The sequence below is a fragment of the Falco naumanni genome, chromosome 6 (assembly GCF_017639655.2).
Source record: "Falco naumanni isolate bFalNau1 chromosome 6, bFalNau1.pat, whole genome shotgun sequence".
NCBI lineage: Eukaryota > Metazoa > Chordata > Aves > Falconiformes > Falconidae > Falco > Falco naumanni.
The window spans coordinates 37879241-37892085 of record NC_054059.1 but is presented as its reverse complement, the minus strand read 5'-3'; positions in this window follow the sequence as shown (position 1 = coordinate 37892085).

Genomic DNA, 12845 nt, shown 5'->3' with positions numbered 1-12845 from the left:
AGTTTGAGCGAAGATGTATTTTGGCAAGCAACGAAGAGGATCGGCTAGAGAACTTAATTTGAGGGAAACACAAGGTATTTCCTTATGGGTTTTACTAATATTCCTATGCAATCCATAAATAACTCTTTTTTTACTCTGTGATGTACCGGTCAACATCCTTCTTAAAATCATCTTGTTAATTAGCAGTAAGAGAAAGAACTAAGGAAGCTTGTTTGGAAAAATGGTCAATGTTTTTTACCTCTTATTTCATGGTTTAATACAAGTCCAGTAAAATAGTTCCTCCTGTTCCTCTACCAGAGCAGAAGAGGCCTCAACTACTTCTTTATAGGCTTCAGCAATATTTTAAGTACCACAGACCAGGCATATTTCTGGGTACTTGTCAACATTTCTGTAAGTGTGAATTTCTACACTTGAAAAGATTTTCTTTTTGTTTTCCTAATGAGATGTCACTGGTAGCATTCATGTACCATTTCATACATTGCATAGAAGACTTTTTCATAGATTTTTCAAAGCAATTCTGCTCTTTATGCTTCCAGGGACAAGCTGATTTAGACAAATATTAGGTGACTTCATAGCAACAGCTGCAAAAAAATCAACAAAAATGAAACAAATCATTCAGAAAGATATGCTAGAAGAATTTATCTACCTTGAAACTGGATATCCTGAGAAATACAAGGTTGACACTTAATTTTATATGTCATTTCTCAACTAAACATGTAACATATCGAATACATCCTTCCGGAGTAAGGACTATGGACAACTGCAGGGACTCCCTAATCATGTAGCCCTGTAAGGAGAAAAAGATTCAGAAGAATTGTGTGAGACACTCCAAAATTCAGTCCAGTTTTGTTCTGTAGAGCTTATAAAGGAGACATTTTATGCAAAGATAAACAAAAAGACTATATAATGCAAGATGAAATGCTGGACATAGTCCCATAAGGAACTTCTGTTTTACCTCCAGCAAGCCAGTTCAATTTGCTACTGCCTTGCTGCTTTCTGATGTCCAGCATCTGTATGACTAGTTCAGGTTTCTGTGCACTGTGCGGCTAATATGCTTTATTACAAATGCAGAAGGACAAGCCCCAGGGACAAGTGGACAGCTGGGTCACCATGTGTGAAAACACCTTGCTATAGGAGATGCTCTCAAGGAAGTTAGACACACATAGTGCCAGTCAAAAACTTCTGCTATTGTATTGTCAGAGTTCAGATCCATGGTCAGGACTTTTGGAGGTATTTCCTTTTTCTCCTTCTTTCTGCATTGTTCCAACTTTTCTCCTTCCCAGCCTAATCTCAGCTTCTTTCTCATGTTCCTTCTCTCTTAGCCTCCACAGGCTTCTCCGCTTTGACTCCAAAAGGATGAATCATTCTCACCTCACCCACCAAGATCCCACCCATTACATTTGAATTTCTCTCATCACATAAAGAAGAAACATGAACTCATATTTTGAAATGGGAGAAAAATTGTCTTCTGATCCTAAACAATCGTTATTAAGAGCTTTTAGGTTAAGGTTACTGAAAAGAGATGGTACTTGGTCCCAGGAAAAAGCTTAACAATTTATCCTCTTTCAGCTGAAAATTTTGCTAAGGATTTTGAAACTCTTCTGCTGATGCAAAAGGGTTTCAAAATATTATGTTAATTATGCTTTCTACTTTCTCTCTTCTTTGAATTTAATTAATGTAGGTGAAGAAATTACCCCTAAGAAGACTTTTATGCACCTGTATGGCTCCTCAAAATTTATGTGAGTTCATTTACAAGAATAAAGCTAAAGTGAGTGCTGCCTTCAGCGGATTTTCAAGCCAATTGACATTTTTTTTAGTAGTCTCCTACTGGGACCATTTATTTATGGTGTTGCAAGAGGCTGGACTCTGAGTCCAAGCCATCCTCAAAAGTACACTAGCATCTTACTCAAATATAACTCTTCTTGGTCTTTTATTGTTTTGTTCTGATTTTGGCTGGGACAGAGTTACTTTTTTTCCTAGTAGCTGGTGCAGTGCTGTGTTTTGGATTCAGTACAGGAATAATGTTGATAGCACACTGATGTTTTTTAGTGGTTACTAAGTAATTTTTATACTAAGTCAAGGACTTCCCAGTTTCCCAGGCCCTGCCAGCAAGAGGGCTGGAGGGGCACAAGAAATTGGGAGGGGACCCAGCCAGGACAGCTGACCCAAACTGGCCAGAGGGGTATTCCATACCATATGACCACATGTTTAGTATATAAACTGGGGGATGTTGGCTGGGGAGGGGCAGAATCTCTGCTGAGGGACTGGCTGGGAAGTGAGTGGTAAGTAATTGTATTGTGCATCACTTGTTTTGATTTTTTTTTTTTCCCCCTTGAGTTTGATTTCTCTTTCTTTTTTTGTTGTTATCCCTTTCCCATTATTATCATCATCATTATTAGTATATTTTAATTCATTTCAATTATTGAATGGTTCTCATCTCATGGTTTTACTTGATTTTTTTTCTGATTCTCTTCCCCATCCATCAGGGGAGAAGGGGAAGTGAGTGAGCGGCTGCGTGGTATTTATTTGCTGCTGGGGTTAAACCACAACAGTTTTATCTGGTCTGCTTTAATAGAATCACTGTTCACCATAAATATACTTAGATTCTATATAATTGATTTACATCTACTCCACAAATATATTTTAAAAACTTTCCTCAAGGTGAAAGACAGTGAAGTAATTTGAACTCTGCTTATAATGTGAAATCAGGACTTCAGGATTAATGTACATGGTCCAAGAAATGTTTTCTGTGGTAGTTAAAATGACCATTGTTATTTTTCCACTACAGCCCTTTCCTAATACCTGCCTATGTATTTTAACATATACCTTTCAGATACCACTATTACTCTGAAATCCAAAAGATTTTGTGATATTTTATTATCTTCCCGTAGTTGTTTTCCTTTTCTATCGTATGAATCCTGGGATAGTTTCTTCAAAGACTTCACGGCTGTAAAAGGTATTGTATTCTTTCTTAATGGATGGATTCACTCGTGATTACTGGTGTTTCACTGTCTTGACCACCAGTGTAGAACAGGCTCTAACACAAACACTATCTTGCCTTCAGAATTGCCTTTTCATAAATTGTTCTTCAGTTGTTTCAGCTGAAAACTCTAGTCAGTAAGGGAGCCTGCACTACTCAACATGGCTTTTGATTATTAAAGGGTATTTGTCCATTATTTTCAAACATGAAAGTAATACTGGCATTTAATAACAGCATGGTTAAGAATAAGAAAACAATGATAACAGCAGTGATAAGAAAAAAACTCAGGTAAACAAGTATTTGCTTGTTTAACTCTATTTTATGACTGAAGTGCCATAGTTATTTCCAAAACAATGTATCCAGTGGATCAAATTGCCATAGTTATTCCTTAGAATAACAATCTGAGCTAATCATCTTGGCTGTATTTCCTAAACAGTCAAGAGGCATTAATTTCTAAAGCTTTTTCTTGTAGAAGAAGAGCATGGTTTTGCCTGGAAAGGAGCTCTGTCTGTAGTTCCAATGCATGTTTGAGATTGGAAAGTATGCACTCAGTCTTCAATAACATTTCATCATCGAATTATTACCTTATTACATGCTTTGCTTTTACCTAGTGCTGTGGGGGTCCTATTTCAACTGTCTTGCTGAATGGAACACGCATGAGTTGAGTTCATCACTGTTTCTGTAAATGTACCGGGCTCATTATCACAGGACTATAGCCATACAGAGTCCAATTTGAGTAATCAGTTGAATTAGCCCTGGGAACATCTGTGTGTATCCCTGTCTTTACCTTGTCATCAACATGGTGCAAAAAGAGATACCCCGACAACTGGAAGGCTAGAGGGAGGAAATGCTGTGTTTCCTTGGGTATCATCTGGTGCATTTATTTTTTCCTAACAGAATACATATTTAGCAATGAAAAATATCGTTGAATATTTTTTTTTATTCCCTTTGAATGAAGAAGACATTTGTGCTGTGTAGAGAGAAGTAACTTCCAATCTGTGACAAAGACCTCTAAGGACACTCATGGAGTGTTTGGTGATGTTCTCTTCTATAAAGGTGAATTTTCAGCTGTTCTGAAGACATTCTCAGCCTTCCTATTGTTAGGTGTGCTATTACGAGCTTCATAAGCAAAATTTTGCTTCCATAAGTATTAGATGATTGCTCACATCACATTGTACAATGGTGAAAAATTCAATAGTTTTCCCAGCTTTAAGGGTTATTTTCACAACTGTCTTGCAACTGGCTTTGCACACAGCTTTTTGGACAACTTTCCTCTTTTAAAATTGTGTGCATCTCACTCGCTAGAAACTCGCCTAAGATGGGGGATGACAGGGAGCTGGTGATGTAGTTCACTCCTCCTCTGTGGCTAAAAGAACATTAGATATTAGATGACAGCATGACAGACCTTGTCCAGCCATTAAGATCATTAAGTCCTTCTTCCAAAGAAATATTTGCTTTTTTTTTATTTCTTTTCTTTGAAAAAGCCTATGGGAACTTTTTGAGGAGCTATTGGCTTTCTGGAAAGAAAATATTTGGTTATTTCTAAGTATCTGTAAGCCTTTTCCTCCAGACCTTTGGTGCCATCTTGTAGTCAAGTAACTCTAAAGTTGCAGCCTTTGTGCAGGAATAACTAAGCAGCTGGTGCATAGCTCTTGAAATGCAATTGTCAGCCAGCTGGTCTATTAAGGTGAACAAAAAATGAGGCCAGTTAACTTTATTTGGCCCATATAACAACCCAGGAGTTGGTCTGTGGCTTTTCACTCATCCCTGCCCCACAACTGTTACATCTGTTGGGTAAGTGAAGCAGTAAGCTGGCCGCAGATTGACCTCACCCAGCGGATCTCTGCAGACAAGCAGAACTGCTCGACTTTGGAAAGGAATCCAATCCAATAATAATTTTAAAAAGCAAAGAAAACCACTTCACTTTTACCATATATAGAGATATAAATGCTTCCTGAAGAAAATAAATATGTTGAATACCAAACCCTGTGCAATACATCTTACAGTGTCAATAAGGGTTCTTTGTAGGTGGTATTAGCGGCTGGAGGAATCTTTCAGGAAAACAGCTTGAAGCTAAAGAAAATGTACAAGGAACTTTTAGCAGCAACCACTCCAGGTTAAAATATGATGTGTGTTTCAAAGCCCTAGAGATAAAACAGAGCTGTTAAAGCAATCATTCCCTGAACTCTGAGCGGGAACGCTGTTGCATTATACACAGGACAAAAGTCGATGTTGCAGATAAGTGTTGTAATATTCAGACTACAGCTGCCTTTATAGTGATTGCAATGTATATCAGACATTAATGCTAAATGTAAGACCTTTGGCATACTGTTACTGAACAGTATTATAATTAATCACATACAGAGGAATCCAACAGCCCAGCTGCACAATATGCCTTCTTAAAGGAATATTCTATTTCCCCTTTTATTAATGAATTCTCTTAGTCTTTCTGGAGTACTTAAGTGTATTTGATACCTAAAGACCTTTCTGAAGACTATCAATTCAGGTAACTTCCTGGCAAAAATATTCCTGCCACAGTTAAGCTCTCATCCAATTATGATTCAAATAAATGGAAAATTTTCATTGACTTAATTAACATTTGAATTAATTCTGCATTAAACACTGATGAGAAAGAAGATTTTAACACATCAGTAATTCAATCTGTTTAAAGTATAGTTATCTTTTTATAGGCAGAATATCAACCTCTGTCTCAATAGCTTTGGGTAATTTTGATGCATATCTACTAGAAAAGTTTGCTCTGTAAATTATCTGCCAGGCCTTGTACTTTTTTGCAAGTCTGCGTCAGCAGGAATCTGAATTTTATTAACACATAACATGACAGCTTGAGCTTCTTGTTTTCTTTTTTTTTAGCCTAATAAAAATGGTTGTCATAAACTAAACAGATCATGTTTATGTGTGTCATTCCTAGATGCTGCTGTTCTCGTTGGTTTCGTCACAATACAATAAAGCTACATTTTACAGCTGCCTTTGCTTCATGGATTTCTAACATGTCCCAGACCTGTCTTGCTGTAAGGTTCATTCCTGGTCAGAGAAGCAAGAGGTAGACCCTTAGCCATAATTTTTCTGGCTACATCACTGAGTGGTGTAATTTAGTTACCTACAGGTAATAACTTTTTGATAATTTTGGGAATATTGTAATCACTAGTGATTGCTTTACCTGTTAATCCACTGCTGTAAGGAACTGACTGGGCACAGATGTTTTTTTACCTGACTGGTATGAATGTGGAAAAATGAGGGGTAGATGTCCCTGCTCTGGACTTGGGTCTTGGGTATTTTTTTCTCTGTCTAGGTCTGCTCTGAAGCCAAAAGTGAAGTACTGTTCTCAGACTTTGAGACTTTCACTCACTGGAGTTCAAGGCAATTCACTATACTGTGTCTGTGATAGACAGATGGTTTCCGTGGGAGGGATGTGTCTTTGCTCTGACTGTGGAAGTCTGCTGAGGTCTGCTCAGGGTGTTGGTCTCTGTGACTCTCACAGAAGCTCAGAGGAAACTTCCTAGTTAAGCTTCAGCTACTCTTCCACAAGCACACCCTGCCTGGGCACAGCAAGGCTCGTAACAACTGCTTGTGCCGTGAAGTCAGTGTGCTGACACAAAGGACACCTTGTGTCCACCTGCTTTTCTGAGGTCCTCACGCACATTGGAGTCAATGCATATGCCACCTCTGGAACATCTTTGCAGCCTTATGCACCTGACAGAACTCAACACCTCCCATGCTCATGCAGTGATTGAGCAGCACCATATTCCTCCAGACCAGGGGTAAAGGCTGTGAGACAGATTTTTTCTCTCCTACTGGCTGTTGCAGATCATGGTAGGACAAGGCTCTTAAACACCTTCGCTGAATATGGGAACTCTGTCTTGCCTATGGTCCCAGGAATGCTTTTCTTCCACTGGTTCTTAAGCAGCAACGGAAGAAAATTGCATAGTTCAGACATGGGAGCACAGAAACTTAGCCAAATAAACCCCCAAACAAACCAACTTTTAACTGTCCAGACTAAGAAAGAATGCTTCCAAGCAATGTGCAATGCACTTACGCAGGTTTTCTTCTGCAGTAGTTAGTTCCCCACGCAGCACATGATAGCTTTTGCTGCCTGCTCTTTGCAGATGTTGCATTAACATCTGTGTGGAGTAAATACAGTTCATTTCTACCACTTTTCCTCCACGGTATGTGTCACCTTGACTGGAGATCACTCTACTCTTTTCCAAGTCAGCAGCTACCAAAAGTTAGTAGGAACTCAGCTGGGCAAAAAGGTAAGTGTGGGGGTTAAAACCTAATGAGTGAAACAGTAGTTTCCCACAGTATGATCTGGTCTGTCTATAACAAGGCCCTCACAAAAGAGTTGTGCTATTCAATCTGAACTTCGTTGTATGATTTAATGATCATTCTTATTTTAGGTCTCCTTCAAGTAAAATCCATTTATAACCTCAAACCTGAAGCATGTCATTGATTCATTGAGGAACAGGGTGACCCATCAGAGCTAGTCTCAGTGGCCTCTGGTCAATTGGCCTCACTCCTTTCTGTAGGTATTCAAGGATCCCAGTTACCAAACAGCTTTTGCTGCTGATCACAAGACAGAGACTAAGTGTGGGAACAGCACTGGAATTAATCAGGAGTAAAAAATAATTTACTAACTTGGCACTCTACACTAACAGGAGCCTTTCTGTTGTCTTGGCGTACTGACTTTTAAATCCTGGTAATTCTGATAAAGGCTGCAGTTACAGCTGTTACAAAATTGCTATTAAATATGGGAAACACAAGTTTCAAGCTATATGGTGAGATAGATTTGAAACTGGACCAGACCCAGGTGTCTACACATTCTTACCATCATGAAAGACTCTTTCATTTCTGGCTGGAGCTAGTGGGGGAGACAAAGTAAGGCCTGGAAAGACTGAGCTTTGGAAGGAGTTAATGAATGTTCTCACTGGTATATCAAGGAAAATGCCATCAGTTTAAGAATACTTTAAATTAGGATGGTGCAAATTGCAGGTATTTAGGAGTTTTGTCATTAACTATCTGTTTTTGCTCTTCGAAGGCCTCAACAGTGGGGTTAGGCACAGCTTAAGTCTGATTATATGGCTATCAGAAGACACACTGGGAAGCCCAATACTGATGCAGTGGCTTTGTTAGCCTGTGTCTTGCAGGGCTTGAATTGCCTGGTTGACATCAGCTTGGTCCCTGAGGAAGCGGTTAGGTTTCTCTGCACTGGAGTCTCCATGTGCTGCTTCTAGGAAAAATTGTTTGCTAAGGCTCAGTGCAGTGCAAACGCTGGAGCCAGCCTGGGTCCAGTGCTGCACGCAGAGCACCATCAAATGCATCACAGACGTCTGGAGAAGCTCTGCATGGAGCCATCTTGTGTTTCTCAGGGTTTGTTAGATGTGATGCTACCAAAAAGAGCTATGCTGCTAAGTTCACCCTGGAAAAAGCAGAAAAGCGCTTATCATACAGTGGTGCCTGAGCTTTTAACTCTCAGTTCCGCACTAGCTACTGTTAATGTTCAGTCTGCTAAACTGCCCACAGATAGTTGTGAACTGTGTATTTCTAGGGAAGAGACGCTGAAATTATTATTTCCCCTCTGTTCCCTTACATCAACTCATCTCTCCTGTACTGTCATCTCCGTACCCTATGAGGGTAAGAGGGTATAGATACAAAGTTCTATCTCCCCATCCTGTGTCCCTGCCTTGCTTCCAGCAGTACACACCGCAGCCCATGCCTTCCTCCACACCACACCACACTGAGCTCAGTCAGCTCACTTAGTCCTTCAGAGGGCAGCAGGAGGTGAAAGAAAGTGGTAGATCATGGGCCAAGAGTAAATACACTGTTGTTGCTGGTGTCCACATTGGTCTGGTAGCCAGCTAGTCAGCATGTGAATTAGCCCACAGGCCATTAGCTGCCAATTCTTTATACTTTCTGAAGGATTAATTTACAGTATCATGACTGGGACTCAACAAAAGCCATGGAGAAATATATTTTGAAAAAGATCAGAGAAAAACACTCTGCAGTTCTTTTTGCATGACTTTCCAGTCCTAATACTACAATATTTGAATAAAACTAAATGTCTTTGGTAAGTGAAAAAACAGGTAAAATATGGTCTTCAGACAAGAAATTAAATTATCTTCTCTGTGAATATACCTGATTTTGATTTTATGCTTAAGACCTAAGCTGCACGCTTCCAGCTCCTATAGGAATATATCCACTGATGTCACATATGCCCTGCTGAGCAAGTTGCATTTGCTTTGGTAATCATGATTTGTGCATTCAAATTCATATACTTAAAATTAAAAAGTCATTTTTATTTTTTTTGCAAAGAATGTGACAGGATTAATTTTTTAATGCATCTGGATAACCTGTTTCAAGACACATTTTTAATCAGCTTTATTTAGTGTACTTTACATTTGCATTCTATATTTGACCTCATTTGTATTGCTGCAATACATTTTGTGTGACTCAATTACTTCTGTACTAAAGGCTCCAGAGCTTTGCCTATTTCAGGGGCATAGACTATAACAGGACTAACAACAGGTTTGCTGGAAATCAGACATTTAGTGCATTTGCAAGAATCAGAAAATCTTCCATAACATCAAGGAGTGGTTTGTTTGGGACTTTCTTCTTGGCTCCCTCCTTTCTTTTTCCACCCCTCCTCTTTTAATGTCAGGTTGTATAGATGCACAATGAGGCAACAGACGACTTCTCGAGGTCACTGGCCTCCAAATGGACATTTATTTGGTAACAAAGTTCTAGTCAGACTTCCAAATTTTTAAATTAATTTCACCAATAGGGTTGGGAAAGATCAGGTAAAACCAACAAGTAAGGAAATAAATCTCTTTTGCTGGTGGTTTGAGGAGTCTGTTAACATACAGCTGACTTCTTCAGGTTAGTATAAGAAGATGATTTCTCCAGCATTGTGCCATGAAATTCTCTGTATTTACTGGCATGTTTTTTTCTTATTACCTAGTGGAGTATTAACAAGAGGGAAAGGGCAGTTAACCTTTGCATCTGTACTTTGGCAACTAGCCAATACGTTAATAGAGATGATGAAAGCTGTGGAAAATTGCTGATTTCCTACCTTGTTCCAGAGAGGAGATTAAGAGAGTGGAAACTTGTCAGAGACAGCAAAGCTAATGCCGAAATTCAGAAGAGATATATGGGAAATTTTGGGCAGCAGAAAAACAGAGCTGAGTATACTGCTGGTCTAATCTGATGTTGTGACCAGCTTTGTCCGGGTCAGCGATTGTCACAAAGAAAGCTTTACAATTCAGGAGGAAAACAAAAGGTGAAGGAGGCTCCTAGAAAATTTTACAACAGATTAGACCCCAGATCAAACATTTTTTTTTAGAGGAGTCCAGAAAATGAGCCCAGATCCTGTACTGAGGATTAATTATTTTAAATCTCTGTTTCAGTATTTCCTGTATTTTTAAGTAAATTACAATAGTGTCATGCAGGTTGGTAAATAATTTGTTTTATGGTAGTTCTATCACACCTGTCATGTACTCCTGACAAGTCCTGTGCAATCATGAAAAGCTCTTCCCCTGTGTTCCTTAATATGCTTGTACCCCAGGCAGCAACCTCTGCCAGTCTTCAAAAGGTACTCCAGCACCCATCATCTTGATGGGTCACCTTTTCTCCAGGACACTGGGGCTAAAGCTCACCTGGGACAGCCCTAGAAGGGGCCCAGACTGGGTGTCCCTTTGTCTGAGTCCTTAACCTGGGTTCCTGCCTGTCTTTGTCTCTCTGTGCCCCTCTGGGCTTGTGTAGACAGGCTTTTGGTGGGCTGATGGCTACTGTGGTGGGCCTGGGAGTATCTGGGCAGGGTGTTATTTGGGCTTCCACTCTATTGTTTCTCTGTGCTCCTTTGTGGGTATGCAAAATTTTAGAACATAACCAAGACATCTTATCATCCTGGTCTCTGTTTGGAGGCTTTGACTCCCCTCTGATCAGGCACATCCTAAATTATTCAGAGGGAAAAATGCCACATATGGCATTTCCATTGTAGAGCCAATTCTACTTTAAGCCCTACTTTTCATGGATTCATTCATAGGGTCCCAGGGAATGTCCCTCCACCGAAGTTTGGGGTTTTTTTTGCAGATGGATGATCAGTGGGCTTTTAGGGTACTTCCATGAATGGATCAGTCTTAATGGATCTTAAATCTTATGGGTCATTTTGGAGGACTAATTTATGGAAGCCTTCTCCAGAGTCTGAGATTAATGCAGGTCATAGGAATAGTTATAGAAACCCACCTCTTCCCATTTACCACATGAAAGCACAAGGTTTGAGGATATCTCTTTGTTGTTTCATTTAACAGGAATAGATCTGCATAGGCAGATCAGTCCACTAAGCAACTGTCAGCTGGCAGTGTCCTGCAGCTATCACAGAAAAGGTCACCAACCTCTTTCTGCAAAGCTCCAAAATCAGGAAAGACCAGGTCTGATAAGTATGGGAAGTCAGAAACCTTTAGAGGCATTGTGGTGGCTTGAACAACAAATACCATTAATCTGGAGATTACCAAATCCTTTAATCTGTTTATAATCTCCTTGTTTTTAAAGCTGCTTCTTAGAAACTTTAAATGAACCGGTGTTTTCCATCGGTCTCTAGGTTCAGTATTTGGCAGGATCAGAGAGTCTTCTTGGTGTAACATGTATGGTGCAAGACATTCCTCCCATCTCCTGGCTCAGGTGTCATGGCAGATGACTGTATCAAAGGCTCACATTATTAAATCTTGATCCTGCTGTTTTGTTACCAGGAAATTTAACTCCCCTCAAAATCCCTCCTCATGACTTATGTCTTCTAATTGGTTTTTCTACACTAATACTGTTTTTTTTTTAGTTCCTAAGTTTAAAACACGCCTCCAAGGAATAATTGCCCCGATCGCCCTCTCTGGCAAAATTACACTGGAAATCCTTTGTATTTTCTCTATCAAAGTTTCTTTGGATTATTCTGCAGTGAGTGAAACGTGGGAGTGAAATGAGCTCTCTTTTCTATCATGCAAATCCTATTCCAACACTATGCTATTGCATGAGATACATTAATAATTCACATACCAATTCCCCTCTTTTTCCTTCCTTAGGGAATGAGGGTGAGGGACAAACATATCAAAATAATTTTGGCAACCTGCCTCGGACACAGAAGCAAGCTTGAAGCCCCAGGCACAGGGGTGAGCCAGGGAGGCTTAGTTACTTGTAAAGCATTTTCAAAGCCTCCAGCCATGGGCTCTGAGGGAGAGGAAGGATCCAGGCTGAAAAACACTTCACTATGGAGACACCAGACCGGCTCTCTGCTCTGCCGAATTTCTGAATTGATGCCCGGCCAATGCATTAGGTCCTCTGCAGCCACCTCTGCTGTGCGGTGCGTAGGAGAAGGCTGTGCAGGTCTGTGGCTACTGCCCACCCCTTAACTGCTGCAGTGCCCAGGGGTGAGGTGGCATCCTTGCAAGCTCCCCAGCTGGTCTGCCTCAGCCCACCCTCTGTCTCCAGGATCAGCTCTCCCAGAACACGGCTGCATTATACCAGTAACAGTCTTGCAAGTCCACAGCTCATCTCAGTCCTTACCCCTCCCCACTTAGAAGAGAGAAGAAAAACTGTTTTTAGGGCTGTCAGTCTGGAATCTCTCATAAGAAAAACTCTCTGTGCCACCCCCACCCCCACCCCAAATCTTGAGACCATGCCTTTTTTTACTGAATCATTTTAATCACAACTGAGAAAAATACTACGTAAGAAAAACTCTCTACACCACTCCCACCCAAAATTTTGTGTATTGCCTCAACACTATTTTTTTTTTGCCAGCAGGTAAAAATACCAATTAATCACATTTTCTTAGCTTCAGTCCATGACAGTTCAATGCACCTGCTGT